This window comes from Enoplosus armatus, chromosome 7, assembly GCF_043641665.1.
Source record: "Enoplosus armatus isolate fEnoArm2 chromosome 7, fEnoArm2.hap1, whole genome shotgun sequence".
NCBI lineage: Eukaryota > Metazoa > Chordata > Actinopteri > Centrarchiformes > Enoplosidae > Enoplosus > Enoplosus armatus.
In genome coordinates, this window is record NC_092186.1 from 22094400 (window position 1) to 22109862 (window position 15463).

The 15463-nt window shown below is 44.8% G+C and overlaps 1 protein-coding gene across 1 annotated transcript in view; it reads left to right on the plus strand.

The window, feature by feature from the left end:
• The first annotated feature begins 3386 nt into the window (after positions 1-3386).
• The window catches only part of kank4 (KN motif and ankyrin repeat domains 4), a 63707-nt gene continuing 51630 nt past the window's right edge, over positions 3387-15463 (plus strand). Inside the window, exon 1 of the mRNA XM_070909183.1 lies at positions 3387-3420. The gene's annotated coding sequence lies outside the window, so the exon portion shown is untranslated. The remainder of the gene's footprint in view (positions 3421-15463) is intronic.

Below are 15463 nucleotides of genomic sequence, written 5' to 3' on the forward strand. Positions count from 1 at the left end.
TTAAATAAATGTGGTGGAGTAAAAAGTACAATATTTCCCTCTGAACTGTAGTGGAGTAGAATTATAAAGAAGCAGAACATGGAAATAGGCTACTCAAGTAAAGTTCAAGTACCTCAAAATTGTACTTAAGTACAGTACTTGAGTAAATATAGGCCTACTCTGTTACTTTCAGCCACAGATGTAAATTGAATATAGCCATTCCATCCTTGCTCTTCACGGGTGCTTTCGGCTTTTATTTTGAAGACGGTAAACGGAAATGAAGTTGTATTATGGCTGACTTGAAATTAGTCTTGTTTTTTTGGAGCTAAACCTTATAAAATACATTTGTGGGTATTTTATATTAATGAGACATGTGCTGCAACACGTGCTCTTCAGTATAGTTCATGAAACAGTTCCTGTACATAAATACACGAAACAAAACAGCTCGCCACAGGAAACGGTTAAAAACGGTTCTTACGAGCAGTGTCCACCTTCAACCGACAGGGGGCAACATTGTTCATCGAAACGGAGGTTGAACTGTTCAGCATCATTCGCACTTCCACTGGAGCATCTCCCCATCTGACAGTCAGCAGAGGCTATCCTTCTACGATTTTAACGGTAAGATACTATTTACGATCTCTCAGGTTTCTGCATGAACAGATCAACCAAAATCAGCTAGAAAGGCTTATCGCGAGAGGAGCCTATTTTACCGCTGTTTCGGCTTATTTGCAGCAGTTGTAGTGTGTTGATTTTTAATAGGGCTACAGAGTGTTGTTGTTTTTTTTACCGTACGGGGAGGATCGCAGCACCTGAATGCAGCGCAATAAATAAAAAAATGAAAATAAGAAAAGACAGGTGCGTCGTTTCCTCCTCGCATACAGCCTGTATAGGCATTTGTCAATACGGTGGTATGTATGCAGGACGAACCGCTGGTACTGCTGCAGAGTGGCTGCTTGGTCAGCAGCAAAGATGTATCGATGGACATGAGCTACTGTGCCTCAGCTTCCAGAATCCACTCTATTTATTTTCTGGCTTGGTGATCAAGTGATGTTGCAGTAAGGATGCTGATACAGTAGTGGATGGGAGTAGTTTGGAGGTACCGGACTCCCTGCGGGGCTGCAGCCTTGCCTTCCCAGATGTGGTAGTGATGGAGCTACAGCATGCAATCGCCGTCACCATCCTCAGCCAGAACATGTTATCTTTGCAATCTCCAGTTCTGGGTCGTTCTTCACTAAATGAGTGCACCAGGATCCCATACCTCATTTAAATTGGGTTGAAATTACCTTTAAACCCCACATACATTGTTTAATAATTGCCTAATGAAATAGATTTCAGTACAGATGCAATAACCAGTGGGTGATTTAACAAGGAGGGCTGGTGGGGAGGTGTTATGTTCTCTCACATCCCGTCTAAAGCCTAACCAGGAGATGCATTAGAAAGAGGGATTACTGTGTTTCACTTCCCTCATCACCTCCTGATAGCATCATTTTCTCAAGGGGAGCATATTTTGCGTGTACTCCAGGCGAGGCGGATCCTGCCACCCATCTCCTAAGCTATATACTACACAGTGAAATCAACACAAGGCCTCGTTTTTGATCGGCTATTACATTACACACTGGATGCAACAGGACCTGAAGAAGGTCACTGGACAGATTTGAGCGATGAAATAGTGGAAGACATTTACGGTCCCTGGAAATGTGTTCCTATACGTGTGGGACACTCTTCATTTTCTGAAGACAAGAAACTGCTGATAAAAGGAAAAACAAGAAGAAAAGCATCCACCTTGTTGTATTTGGACACACTATGCCCATACTGTGGATGCAAACATTTCAGAGATATTGCCACCTACTGGCTGATCCCACAAGAATTTAACCCTTAACCTGTAGTAGTAATGAGGACCATTCTCCGTGCACTGAGCAATGGAATTGGTCTTTATCAAGGCAGGCTTTGTCCCAGGAGGCCCGGAGCTCTCACGGCCGGAGCAGCAGAGGTTGGCGGTGTGGCAGCTCAGAGCCCTGGCCCATGACATGAAACCCCCACCACCCCTCCACCTCTAGCCTCCACCCACGCTGTCTCCCAGGAGGGGAGCACTGCAGGGAAAATGAAAGCATGTTGAGCGACAGGCAATGGTGCACTCCAAGAATGAGAAGCATGTCCCGAAGTCTACTTCAGTTTACCTTTCAACAACAAACCCCTCTGTACACACAAGTTTTTTTTACCTGTTTTTGCAGGCCAACAGGGTAACCCTAATTCCTACGCTCTGTCCACTCATTTCATCATCAATTATGTTTTTGATTAACAGATTAAAGGAAAAGTTCAACATTTTGGGAAACACGCGTAAAGTTAGGTGAGAAGATTGATACCACGCTGTGATACCTGCACAGTAAATATGATGCTACTGCTAGCCCGGCTCGGCCCAAAAGTAACACAATCCGTCCACGAGCACCTCTAATGTCGGGTTCACGCTACACAATATCAGCCCGATATTCAGACGTAGGTCTTCGGACGCCATTGTTTGTTTACTTTCTTGTTTCCAGAAGAAAAAAGTTAAAAATATTCAGTGTTTCACAAGAAAAGCAAAAGAGTCTTTTTAAATAATTTTAATCATTGTGTGACCCCTCAGATGTATCTTGAGACCCCTTTGGGGGGTCCAGACCCACAGGATGGGAGCCACCAGATTAATCAACAGCTCTTCAACTGAAAGAAAACTCACCGTGAGCGCTAAAGTCAACTCATTAAGGGCTGTTTTTTCGCCGCGAAGGCTGTTAGTGCTTTGCTCTCCCATCAGCTAGTTTATTTATTTTCTCTGAAAGCCCCCGCAGACATCTAACACAGGCTCTGCTCAGAGAGTAAGTTTGTGTGTGTGTGTGTGTGTGTGTGTGTGCGCGTGCGTGTGAGTGCACGGGGGTTAATGAGATCCTTTACGAGTGTATGCATGTGTGCATAACCTTGCATGCATATGTGCATATATCAGATCAGATCTAAGGCTGCACATAGGATTTCTCTCTCTCTCTCTCTCTCTCTCTGGATACATTAGAGCATCTGAGCTACTCTCATTTGATGCATGCTGAGGAGGTGGGTGTATCCAGCCCAGCCGCTCTGATGTTAGGAAGCAGTAACTCTTCCATCCTACTCAGTCTGCTCTCTCTCCTCTCCCTGCTCTCCTGTTTCAGCCAGTCTGTCTGCCCTCTAGCGTAGTACTCTCCTTTCACTCACAACTATTCATCACCGTCTAGGATACACTCACACAAACCCACGCAGGTAGACAGAATACCGTCCTGGTGGACCGAAGAGTTCGCGTTTTGGGCTGATAGATTACAGATATATGAACATTCCCGTGGAAAGAGCTAGAAAGTGGCGAGCTGCAGCAGTGCTGTTGGAGCTGAAGTTTTCTCCCCACTACGGTTTTTGTCCCAAAGGATACCACACGCAGCTGCAGAGGTAAGGGAAGGATAGATGTGGTCTGCACTTATTTTTTTCCTCTTGATTTTACTGTTTTGCCCTCATTCTTCCTTTCTCGGGTGTTAATTTAGTTCACCCCCCCCCCCCCCCCCCCCTACTCTATTTTCTTAAATTATCTTCTGTATTATCATTTTCAGTCATTCCTTTTGCTCTCTGCTTTCATTTGTACTTCTTTGCTGTTATCTGGCGCTCTATCTTTCTTTTCTCTCGGTGCAGTTCATTTGAAAGACTTTTCGTACTGAATCTACATTTTCAAACCAGCACACATTTATATACATTCCAGCCATGCTGTGATGACTCCAACTCGTATCATTTTCTCTCTCTGCGAGGCATGCACATGCATCTCTTTATCCTTCTCTCTCTATCTTCTCTCTATACCGGTTGATTCCTTCTCTGAAGCATTGTCGTGAGCTGGGCCAGGTTTCGGTAAAATTCCCTTCTGGCCTGACTAATGCCTTTCAGCTGGAGCCCGACACGTGCACATGTGTATATGGTTACAATACACGCATGCTGTAGAAAGTACGCTAACCGGGCAGTGGATGGAGCGGAGAGGAAATAGCAAGCGATGGTTGTTGTTTAGAGTGATCATATATGCAACTTTTGCATGGTTGCTTCGTAGCGATCTGCATGCATTCACTCTTGCATCTTTGCTTGCTATCCCTCCTTTTCTACCTCTCTCTCTTTCTAATGCAAAACCTCCCAGTCTCTCTCTCTCTCTCTATCTCTGTGCTTTTATGGTCTGCATGTATTCAGTTAGTCTTGGTCACTGCTCTGCTTGCCTGCCACAGAGCATTGGCCATGGTTGGTTGGCTAACCGCAGCTACACAACATTAAAAAGGCAAAGCGTTCCTGTTACATGGGGCATGTTTACAGGGTGTCACATTGTGGGCGCGTGTGTTTTATGCTGCTTTCGCTGACATTAAGAACTCTCCATCCATGCTCAGGTTAAAGGGCACATTGTTAGTCACACATACACACACACACACACACACACACTGTCCTCTGAGATGCGGCTGACCCGCATTAGTGCACAGTCCCCTACTGTGTCAGTGTGATTTCCTTGGAGGTGCAGAGAGGTGAGTCACACCAGCGCACATGCTGGTGGCTGTTAAAAGGCATTCAGTGTAATGATGCCATGACGTGTGATTTGCAAAAAGACCCTGTCTAATGAAACCGTGTATCTGTGAAATGTCAACTTTTCAGGAAATGTAAACAAGCTCGCTTTTAGCTCGCTACCCATGAATTTTTAAGGTCATCCAGTGCAATCTGAGAGGGTTTTTAAAGTCTCATAGAATCTGGTAAACACACAGAAGAGCTTGTAATCTTTGAAGTTATTAAGATAAAAGCAGAGTTACAAGGTTTGCAGTGCATTGACAATATTAAAATGATACATTTCATTTGAATTGAATAATGGCTCCAGGGTTTGGCAACGTTGGTCGGTCAGTCCGTCCACCACTTTGGCCCAGACTGAAAGATCTCAGTAACTATTGGATGGATTGCCAAAACGTTTGGTAACGACATTCAGGGTCCTCAGAGGATGACTCCTGCTGACTTTGGTTGTGTCTGGCGCCACCAGCAGGTTGACTGTTGTCGTTTTGTGTGAAATGTCTGGACAATGGTTGGATGGATTGCCATGACATTTGGTAATAACATTGGCGAGTTTTCCTCTAGTGTCATCAGGTCAAGATTTTTATTTGTCCAATACTTTGGCTTATGAACAAATACCTGCAAAGCCAGTGGAAACCAGACCGTTAGGGACCAAGCCTTAGGTAGAACTGTATAGGAAAGACTTAGCTGCTTAATCTGATGGAAAGTGTATTGAAGCACAGAAATACACACACACACACGCACGTACTGGGCCCACCCAGAATCTGTGGCCACTCTTGTGACCATCTTGGGGTCGCTGCTCTTGTACAGAGCAAAGCCCACTCTGAACGACTAAACATGCTTTGCCTTTCCCCCCTCGTCACCACACACACTGAATGAACACATCACTGCTCCGGCCGTGTTTTGGTCACGATGGTAATTCTATTATCCAGATAAGAAACAGCACAGCCCAAACCACAAGGCACGCGACACGATTCCTTCACACAAACATTGAAGTGATGTGTGTGTGTGTCTGGCGTGTTTAGAGCAGTGTGTTGCAGGTTGTTTTATCACTTAGATGGGCAGCAGTGTGCATGGTGTGTGTGTGTGTGTGTGTGTGTGTGTGTGTGTGTGTGTGTGTGAGTGAGTGAAGTTGGCCGATGCCAGACGATGCCAGTCAGAGCTCTGTCTGGACTGGCCGAGCGCCCGGTGCTCCCATGTGGTTCATATTCTCCAGACTGAGTCCTCCTAAGGCTTCTCTGAACCTGTAAATGCCTTTGTTGGCCCACACAGCGTGAGTGTGTTTGTGCACAAATTTGCGTGCTACGCTGATTGCTTAAAGGGATGAAGGTGTTCGGTTTCTTGCCGAACCAAATAATCCACTATGAAGACAAAACAAAACTAGGAAAAGAAAGAATCCTGGGTGTGCGTGAGCTTTCAGAGACACTCCCTCGCACGTGTGCTTGAGATTGAGCCATGCAGGACGACACAGGCTGGGATTTTCTTATTGTTTTATCTCCACAGTATTTATACTAAAAAAAAAAAGAAAAAAGATGTTCTTTCATTGAGCAAGTGGCAGAGGGCTAAGGAGCTTTAGGAGCTTCTTAGCTGTGCTGTGGGAGGGAGAGGGACTCCCTAAACTCTCTGTCTGTGTCAGTCAAAGAAGCCAAAAACCCCTCGCTGAGAACACACACAGATACATGAGAGCCAGGAGTCAGCACGCTCACACGAACACACACACACACCAGCTGAGCGAACGCCTAGGGATAGCACTACTAATCTCATTCTCTGTTGACACACTATTCCTCAGCTGTGCCATGCTTTCACAGCTCCATGTTGGTATCCTAAAGCCAGAGGTGTATTCCTTCCTATCAGCGTCAGCAGAAGGGTGACTTCACACCGGACCAGAGGTGTGTGTGTGTGTATATTTTGTGCCCGCGGCACATCTGCTCTGCAAACCACGGCTTCCCACAGACAGCACGACTTTGAATAAACAGTGGGACTTTGCAGAAGTTGCTCTGTGGTTGTCAGATGGTGTCTTGGGGGTGAGAAGCAGTGAGAGGAGAAATTATTTAAGTAACCCAATTCATGGGATAATCCAATACTAGTGAATACATTCGGAACTAATTTATTTCAATCCAGAGTTCATTTACTTTAATTCAGATGTGTGGACCCTAGCGAAGAAAGCTTATGGCTCCAGAGAGGACGTGAAACTGTATTCACCTCTGACAGAACGAAGGGTTTGTAGACATCAGCGCTTTGGTCAACGACAATTCACGGGTTTGTTGGGGCGGAGGTTGATCCAGCCCATTATTTGGACAGTAGCCAGCCAGCCAGAATTGAAGTCATTGCCAAGGTAGGCAGATCTCTTTCTTTGCCCTGAAAGCACAATTTGTGTCTAAAGGAATGTCGGCTGGCTTGGGTCTGCACGAAGCACAGTCTCACGGCACCCATCTGAACTATCAGACTGGTTTTGTTGGCAAACGAATTCGAGTCCTTCAGTCGAACAGCTGGCTGATGACATGACATGTCACAATGCAGGGACTTTAACTACCACTGTGTAGCTTCAGACTGACTTATTGTCATTCTCCGTCGTTGTGTCACACTCTTATACTGTACACTCCCGTCGTCCGATGTAGTTGGCCAGAAAAGAGCAAAGCAAAAGTAGTTGACGATGGCACTTTGCTCTCTTAGCCTACGGCGTCTTTGAGTGGCAGTCCAAATTTGTAGAAAACAATGCGGCTGATCTGTCATGACATACCATTTGTTATATTTTGAATGCTAATGAGTCATCTCTATGTTTTTGCATGGTGCCTTTCATCAGGCAGGCTTAGTTGTGTTGTGCTGCGGGGCAAAATATATTCCTTTTGATCGCCATCACTTCAACCACTGGATTACAAAAAGTGTAAGCAGAACATATATAACCAAACAGGGGCGTGCTGTATCACTTGAAAAGACACTGCAGGTGTGAGATGATCTGGGCGGGTTAGGACTTTATGCAGGCTGCTTGTGAATAAAGCCCCATGTTTTTCAATTTGATGGCAACTAATGATTTTTTTTTTGGTGATCAAAATCAGCCGAAAAGGTCCATCATGTCTTGTTAGTGTTTGGAAGATCATGCTTTATTTCTTGTGTGACACCTTTATCTGGTTCTTCTTTCACAGCGTATACCTTTGTAAATCAGTCCACTGGGTTACGTTGTTGCGTAGATCTGCATTGTTACAGAGCTCAACAATAGTACGTGTGTTTTTGTGGAGTTTCCATGGTGGATGCGTGAGTGGGTGAGTTTAGCCGGACAAGGGTCACTGAGGTGGGCTGCAGTTCATCGCTGAGAGGAACTATGGAGATCAGAGGAACAATACAAGCTCTAAGGCGCCCCCTTGTTCTTGCTTCTGGTTGGGTGGGGGACATTTAAAACTGTCCACCTCTTCAAAGACCGTATCAGTGGTTTTGCATGTTCGTGTTTCTCATTAAACTACTGCCTCGTCTTTGTCATTACATTGTAAATGCATCATAATGCTGTTACCAACAGGGAGTGCTGCTTTAAAATGTTAACGGAAAGAAAATAGAAGGATTAAAATCATTAAAACAGTTACTGTTGGCAGCAAACTCTCGACGCTTGGATGCTGCGAATGCATAAAGAATTTGACATTTCAAAAAAATCCCACAACTGCCTTACCATGAGATGATAACGTAACTAAATATTCACAGTAATTGATTATCTACAGGATCCACTTGCTGTTATACGTGCCTACGTATTGTATTTGTGATTTGCAGTCAGCGAGCTGAAACGTGTTAAACCCCGGTGTGGCCCTTAAAGGATACGGGTCAGGATGCAGTTTCCACTGAGTCAAGATCAGAGCCATAATTTATACAGCCAGGTTTTCAGGTAAAATTCAAAACAAGGACCTGCGCTGCAGCTCAGCCAGAAATAAAGTACCACGACCGGACATTTCTCAAGGAGCAACGCTGAGGAACAATGGCCGGGTCCATCCTTGCATTGTTTCCCCACGTTGTATCCCCACCACTGCTCCTTAATGGGTTCCTGGCATTGACAGGCAGGAAAAAACAGAGTCTGTCGTGAGAGGAGTCGAGAGTGCAGAGGGGAACATGTGACTTCCTTAATGGAACCTTCAGCGTGAAATGCTGCGTTGTAATTGGCTGGCTGCAGGAGGCAGGAACTTCCTGTCTGAGTGTTGTTGGAAGTGACCACTCCCTGCAGAAAGTCAAATACTTATTGAGTGTGTGTATGCATGTGTGTGTGTGTGTGTGTGTGTGTGTGTGTGTGTGTGTGTATGGGGCTGTTGTGTGTTTTGAGCCTGAAATAACCTTTGGCTTTCTGAGTGTGTATTTGAATATTTACGATGCTTGTGTGTGTGTGTAGACATATATTGAATGATGTTCTTCTTGTGAAGGTTGTGGGAGTTTATCTTCTTGGCTACTTGAGTTCCACTTTTAAACTCAAACATAAAGTAATTTACTCACTGAAACATCTAATGCACTTTTATTACATTGCACTATTTGCAATAAGGAGGTTTATTTATGCTCACTCTCTTGCTGTGAACTTTTCCCATGCCCTTACTTACTGCTCTGTTAACAAACAGTATAACAGCATTTCATTAGGCTCACTTCCCCATCCTGTACTTCAAATCAAATCAAACATTACTTATATAGCACCTTTCGTGCAAAATTGCAATACAAGGTGCTTAACAATACAATAAATCGATTAAGGGAATGCTAAGCTAAAAAGGTGTGTCTTGAGATTTCTTTTGAAGGTGTTTACAGATTGTGACGCACCCTCAGCTCCTCTGGCAGGCTGTTCCGGAGACGAGGACCAAAGACACTAAAAGCCACTTCCCCGTGGTTCTTTGTCCTCACCCAGGGAACAACTAAAAGGCCAGCGCCAGAGGACCTGAGGGATCTGGAGGGAGCACACATTGACAGCATGTCGGACAAATATTCAGGAGCTAGTCCATTGAGAGATCTGAACACCAATAAAAGGACCTTAAAATCAATTCTAAAACTGACGGGCAACCAATGAGGGGACTTTAGGACAGGTGAGATGTGGGCTGTCCTTATGGTCTTGGACTTGGACTGCTCACAGGGGGTGACAAAACCAGAGCCTAGACCTCAATTATCTACTCTGCATCCACATTATGAGTCCGGTCCACGTGAGCTCGCTGGCTTGACTGCACAAAAACTCATACACACCTACACAGATACTCAGCGACTGTTTGCATTGCCTCCTACTGCTCTCGCCGACAGCAAGAGTCACAAGGAGAGATTGCGGGTAAACCACAACTATGTGAGAGTATAAGAGGACTGTGATTGTCACTGTGGCTGCTGAACAACAGTGGGAAGTCTGAGGGATCTAACTGTGACATCAAACCAAGTCAGTGGTTTTTTAAATCTTGGTTGTTGTCGAAAATAGATAACAGGTTTCTTTTCTTTTTTTTTCTTTTGTCAAAAAAGTCTTTTCTGTAGACTGGTCACAAAGATGAGACAGTATTCAGTTTGGTCAAAGGTTGAGACCCTTCTCTCCAGACTGACCCAAAAGCAAAAGAGTAGAAGAGATATGCGAGGGCTGAACGATTAGTCAATTAAAGGGTCGATCAACAGGAAGTGAATAAGGAACTACTTTGATGATTGATTCGTCATTTAAGGTTTTTTGGGGGTTTTTTAGCTTCTCAAATGTGAAGAGTTGCTGCTTTTCCCTGTTTTGTATCTTTGTAAACTGAATATATAGTCTTTTGGGTTTTGGAGAGTTGGATGGACCAAAACAGTGTGACAGCCCCTCGGCCTCAGGGCCTATTTCCTTATCATTTGGTTTTTGGGATCTGGGGAGTGGCTGACACCTGTGTCGGTGTGACTGCTCACCTCTTTACGTAGGTGCCTGAGCAGCCTGCACATGCACACCCACCCACACACTGCACACGTTACTGATGAACTGGCTGCAGACTTTAAAGCTAGTTTTCTTACAATACATTTATTTCACTTGAAAGTGTCTTGTGCGGTCTCCACATTTTGTCCTTCCTTTGAGCCAGGTCAAGGCAAGCAGACATTTGAACACGTCATCTTAGGCTCTCGGGAAATTGTGATTGTGCAGTTTTGACATTGAATCGATAGAATAATTGACAGATTCATTGATAATGAAAACTATTGTGTGCGAACTGCATTGGATGAACGTCGCGACAGGAGCAAGTGACATCCTTAAAGAGGCTGGTGGAGCAAGTCAAAGATGCCTTAGCATGTCTCTCGGGTGAGCGAGTTCTAAAATGTTCGGACGAAAAGAGAACAAACAGAATTCAACCACTGAGCACAGAAACACAGAACCATCTCTGCCAGCACCTCAAACCAGGCACAACCAGTACCATCCAGCTGCAGAACTGTAGCGCCCGCAGACTTGTGCTTCCTCTCGGCAAGAAGAGGAAGAGCAGCAGCACTGTAGAATTGCAGATGTAGACTTTTTGTTAAGTGTGTGTTTGAGGATTTCATACATTACATTCTAAACCTGTGAACTCGTGAATGAGTCACCACCCGCTTCCGTGAGCTGCGTCACATGTAACACGTCCTGTTCTTCTTCTCAGAAGACATCTCGGCTCTGACGCCATTCATGTAAAGGTCACTTGTGAGTTTGCTGGTGCCGTAGATTTATTCACACTCGTTCCTCTTCGTGCGTGCAGGTTGTTGTTTTCTGTGTCCTCTTGGCTTTCCCCTCTGTTTTATTGCCGGAGGTGTCATTAATGAATGGCAAAGGTCAGTCATAATGTGTTCAAATTGTATCTGAGTATTGTGTTTGTGTGTGTGGGCCTCTGTGCACCTGCAAGTACTGAGTGATGGTTTTTGGGTCTCTCTCTTACTCCAAAGCCCCAACCTCAGTCCCAGGACAACTACAACACATGCTTTCTCTATCCGACAACTCATTTTTTTCTAATAAAAGTTTTATGTCTCCCATCTGCAAGTCAACGAGAAAGTCGGCTTTATGGCACTCTCTCTCTCTCTCCTTCATCCTCTCTCTCTCTCTCTCTCTCTCTCTCACACACAAACACACCTCTGTTGTTTCTAAGGTAGTTATTGCTTTCCCAGAGGTTAAAGCACACACATTTGAGGTGATGGAAGTAAAGAAGAGCAGAGATGAAACAAAGATGAAAAGGGAGGGAAAAAAGTGACGAGATGTGAGAGCGAGTAGAAAAGAGAGAGGGAAGATTTTTTTCAGTGTAAGAGTGCATTTTTGTGTGTGCGTGTGTGTGCATGTGTGTGTGTGTGTGCATGTGTGTGCGCGCTAAGCCTGTTTGATGTTCTTCCCATCTTTCAAACTAACTGTGGTGAGATAGCTTGCACTAATGGGCTGCATGAAGCTCAGGAATGTAGATCAACAGATGAATGCCTCAATGCTGCATGTGGCTATATGACTATGTCTGTGTGCTTGTAGTGTGAGAGTGAAATCACGCTACACAAGCATGCAGTGTTATGCACACACATGCACACACGTACAGTTGCTTGTAAACTACCACGTTACGAGCTTTCAGAGGTGTGTGTGTGTGTGTGTGTGTGTGTGTGTGTGTATGTGTTTGTCTCAGTGAGAACGTTTCTCGTGTGAGTTGCAGAGCGTCAGGCCTCAGTGGAGCTGCTGCCTGACTGGAATTGAATGAGCCCTGAACCCTGTCTGCTCCTCCACCTGTGAGCGTGTGTTTGTGCACTTCACTTTCTTCACAGCGTCTTGTTTCCCGAGCGTTTGCCCAGTGTTTTCTATTGTTGTGCACATACACAGTGGTGGTCAGTGCTGTCCCCGGTGCGTTCTGACTGAATGCTCAGTAATATTCAGCATGATGGAGCCAGCAAATGTAATTCTGTCAGACAGGCAGAGTTTACATAATAATGTGTAACAACAAAAATATGCAAAAAGTGGCAAAAAAAATAGGACCATTCAAATATTTCCATGTACCAGGTGCAACTATGTGTCAATGAAAAAGTGTGTTAAATACATTCTGTGTCCTATCTCTCTCTCTGTGGATACACAGCCCACATATATAAAGGTGGTGGTGTCTCAACATTAGCTCACAACTGGGTTTTGCTGGCAACCGGTAATAGGATCCAAATGTCAGTGAAAAGGCAGTTTATGATACTTTCATTCGGTGACAGGCGGGCAGGATCAGGCAAACAAACACAGCAGACTTCTTGGCAGGCAGAACATTCACAGCTGGCAGGCAACAAGTAAGGGGCAGGCAAAGAAACAGAAATTGCTTGAAATCAAAAGAAACCTGCCACTATAGCAGCATTAGGCAAATTAGACAATCTGGCCAGAACTATCTGTAACAGCATCCTAATTCAGGAGCTGCGTTCCTTTGAAGTGTGCATTTTCAAGAATTAAAACATCAAAACGGGTCGCCAAGGCTGTCCCCCTTCCAAGTGAATTTACAGAACTGTGGCCTCTCCTGCATCCTTCGCAGCCCTCAGCCTCCACAAATCCACTGTGCATCCTTTGAAGGAGGCGGCCCCTGACTACTTGGTACTACAGAGACTGCAAAGAGAGAGTCAGAGGCATAAGAGGAGAGAGAGAGAGAAGGAAGGCGCAGGTGTCACTGTGACACAACCAGACTAGATTGCAGCACTTGAACCAGCACTCCCACCATGAATGACTCCAATCAGCAGGATTGTGTCATCAGCGAAGCCTCTTCTGACTGTCAATCAGGGCCCAGCGTTTGAAGCCATTCTTCATTTTGAAATCTAGCTCCTGGACTGAAATATCTGTCGCAAAACTACTTTTGAATATGTTGTTTTTTTTTGTTTTTTTTTGTTGTTCTTCGACAGTACAAGAAATGAATGGAAAGGGAATGAATAGCACATTTAAAGATCCCTATTTCACTGAATAAGATTGCGGAAGAATTAGCGAAGAGCTGGCTGCAGACACACAGTTATGTGACCTAACTTGTCCATGCTGGATGTTCAGAAAAGCTGTTTTATTACGTGTACTATCTATCTTGTATCATTGTTTAGCTTCTACCCTGCCTCCTAACCAACAATGGGACCACATGGCTTCTTATGGGCTTATCCTGTAACTCTCTCATTCTGTGGCGCCTACTACACATTTAGCACAGAGCCCTCTGAACAATGCTGGTTTCGAAATCCATTTTTGGAACATCTCCTCGGCTTCTTAAGTAATGGAGTTGTTGTTGGGCAGTGACAGTATGATCACAACTGTCATGACTCAAGGAGGAGGCAAATTATTTCAGTAAGAAATCATGAGAAAAAACAATTCTACTGTGGAACCAGATTATAACAGTTCTGAGTGGCGTTTGAAGAGAAAGCATATGTGTGTGTTTACATACAGTTATGTGTACATACTCCATCGTTCATTCATATTTTTTTCTTGCCATGCCTTACAGTGATTACACTGTGGCGAAACATAGTTCTACATGACTGGCCATCCTATCTATTTCTATCTTCCTCTGGCCCCGGCAGCTCTAGAAGTTGCTGACATGGTGCCATTATCTCCCTGTTCTCCCCGGTAACTAAAATCCACAGACAGCTCTCCATGTCAGCCAATCAGATAACAGATAGCCCCTGATTTCGAGTCAGTGCTGCATGCCTTTCATCCTGCTGCTAGAAAGCATTTTGCTGGACAGATAGGACCCTGCGGAGTGTTTACTGTATGCAGCATCTGAGGAATGGACACAATGAGAAAGAGGACATGGAAAGAAGAAACAGAGGAATGATGCCGTTGTTTGATTTTAAAGGATGAAGAAATGAATGAAGGGAGGAGGGAAGGAGTGAGGTAGGGAGGGGGAATAGAAGAAACCAGGGAGGTTGGGGACAAATAGAAAGCAAGGATTGAATAAGACGGAAGGAGGGAGGGATGATGGGAGGAGGGAGACAGAAACCTTCTTTCAGCTCATCTCTGCCGTGTCAGCTATCGGGAGGCCTGGTAGAGAGACATTAAAGGAATGAATGAGTAAGAGAAGGAGAGAGAGAGAGAAAATACCACCAGAGCATTCCAGAGGCCATGTTTCCCCCACCATCTATCTTTCTGCCTGTATGTCTGCCTCCCAATCAGATATTTCTATCAGTCAGCAGTGGGTTCCTGAAACACTGAGGCATCTCTTTTAGCATCCAGCAAATCAGATGCAGAGAGATGGAGGCAGAGAGAAAGATTTAGGACGGAAAGGGGAAGAAAAAGGCGAGTGGGTGAGCAGAATCTGCATCCCCTTAAACGAGGGTTTCGGTAGCACCACTACACACACTCTTTGGACTATATTTCATTGCACCGCAGTCATACTTCCTTAGCAACATTACCGCCTTAGTGAAACTCTCATCTGAGCGCAGACCAAGCCTCCAAGCAAATTAGTTTCCTCACCGCTGCGATCTCACTTTGAACCGCACATTTACAATGGACAGAGAAGGCTTTCCTGTTCAAATCAGCCTGCTTGGTCAGCTGTCAGTGTGAATCATTTTAACCATCAAGTGTAATAAATGTTTCAGATTTTTGTGGCTGGGGTGCAGACGTACTCACAACTTGCAGTTTCATGATGCAGACGGACGCGTACAATAGAGGCACAACAGAAGGGAGAAGTCAGTGCAGAGCCTGCACTCAACAAATATATAATCAATACCTAGCTCTGAACGTAGTTTGGTTGCAGCCTTGGAGGAGTGAACAGCAATGCAGAAGTCAGGTGTACTGCAACAAATATATACTGAATGGAAGGGTTAGGGTTAGGGTTAGCTGCAAGCATTTGGGAATTTATATGATAATGCAATTGCACAGTTATTACTTTTGGGCTTTGTGTCTCGTCTTGGCGGCTGGATTTAGATGTGTGCATGTTTCTGCGTTCGCATCATTTGTTTTGTTTTATTCCATTTTACTCATTACATTGATGCTTTTAGCCCTGCTCGCGGCCTGGCTCCAGGGATGTGCAGTGTTGTTTGGTCCATCATGGTC